Raw genomic sequence first — 1,745 nt, forward strand, 5'->3', positions numbered from 1 at the left:
AGAGAGAGAGAGAGAGAGAGAGAGAGAGAGAGAGAGAGAGAGAGAGAGAGAGGTTATAAGAATATGAATTTTCTTTCAGTGTGGGCGGTGCAAACCTATAAGCTAGCATCTGGGAGGTGGAAGCAGGGAGATTTAAGAATTTGTAGCCAGCATGTGCTGTATAAAAACTGGTCTAAAAAATGTAGCAACAAATGACATGTGGCTTAAGGCTTTTATGACATTGAGGACAGCGTGAAGAAGGAAATTAAAAATGCAAAACAATAGGCAGTATCTCTAGGCAGTAATTTCAATGAACTGGACTGTTACAGAGAAAATCGAGAGCCAGTCCAATACATACAATTATCACTTTATGTCAAGTGAACATTCCTTGTGGTGGCAACAGTACTGTTGACAGAATTATAAGTGGCTGACAGACTGTATCCACCATATCAGTATACAGGCCTTTTTCTCTGAAAAATGTACAGGAGAGATAAAGAGGGAAAGGCTAGGAACTGTGAGGCATTGCCTAGGGTCCTGGTGCCCAGGACTCAGAACTTCAGGGGAATGACAGGCCAGTACTTCGGCTGCTTTCTGTCACAGTGCTTATAAAAGCTCAGCTGCACTGCAGTCTCCATGGCCAGGATCTTGGCAGCACTGTTCCCGTACAAGCCCTTCATCTCTGCTTGGCGCCTCTCCCAGGGCTTCTCAGATGGGGGCTCCACTGACCTGTGGTGGTTGAAGTACAGGCCGTGGTCCGCATTCACATAGTCATTCAGGCGCTCTGCATCCAGCTGCTGCTGTCGCTGTCTCTCTTCTCTGTGCTTCTCAGTATGTTCGAAGTACTGGCGGAGCTCTTCAGTGATTTCCATATTGCTCAGGTCGCACTCCACTTCATCATCTGAATCCGACTCCAGCTCTTCCTCTTCACACAGTGCTTCGTTTTCTCTTGTGGATGCCTGGGTTCTATTGCTGCTATGCAGAGGCTGCCCAGGGATTTTGAGATGGGAAACACTGTAGGGAGACTCCTGCTGTGCCATGTGCTGGCCTTGAGAGTTCCAAGGATGTCAAGCCTCATAAGCAAGATAGTTCCAGGGAAGAACTCCATGAGGGAAGAATCATGGGGAAGTGAAATAGGAATCCCTGAACTTTCTGTAGGCGTTCTGGTGGCTTCGCATCCAAAGCATTGCATGATGATAATGCTGCCAGTATCTTGCATATACTAGATGACAATACCAAGATGGAGTAGCCCTCCATTTTGAAGCCATTGCTGTAATCTCTGATTGCAAAAGTCCAAATGGGAACTCGCGGGCATGTAGCTTGAAGATCTCGGGCGGTGGGCAACAACAGACCTAGTTCTTGTGGTGGGGAGGAGGAAGGGGCGGGAGCGGGGGAGAGAGAATATGAATTTTCTTAAGAGTCCATACTTTACTTTGTCAGCCAAAACCATGAATGGAGATTCAGATCTGTCTTTTACATGAAATAATAGGGAAACCTTGAGAATTTATTCTCTAGAGGTAAGCTCAAGGAAATTAAAGGACATAAATTCCTAACATTCTTGGCTACACTTATCTTAATTTTACACCTCTGATTAGCTATACCCAAAGTGTATTATAACTTTTTTGTCTCTATGCACTCCACCATTTTGTCCATTTTCTCTTATATGGCTATTACATCAATACAAAACCCTGTTCCCTCACACTCAGGCCATAATATTCTCCATATGCTGAGGATATAGGTGAATATGACACAGGACCTAATGGCAAAGA

General features: G+C 45.0%; 1 pseudogene; it reads right to left on the bottom strand.

Annotated features, from left to right (window-relative positions):
- Window positions 1–464: 464 nt before the first annotated feature.
- Window positions 465–1,244, bottom strand: LOC114637104 (annotated as a pseudogene).
- Window positions 1,245–1,745: the final 501 nt, after the last annotated feature.

Source organism: Grammomys surdaster, unplaced genomic scaffold (assembly GCF_004785775.1).
Source record: "Grammomys surdaster isolate TR1022 unplaced genomic scaffold, NIH_TR_1.0 125178, whole genome shotgun sequence".
NCBI classification, from domain to species: Eukaryota; Metazoa; Chordata; class Mammalia; order Rodentia; family Muridae; genus Grammomys; species Grammomys surdaster.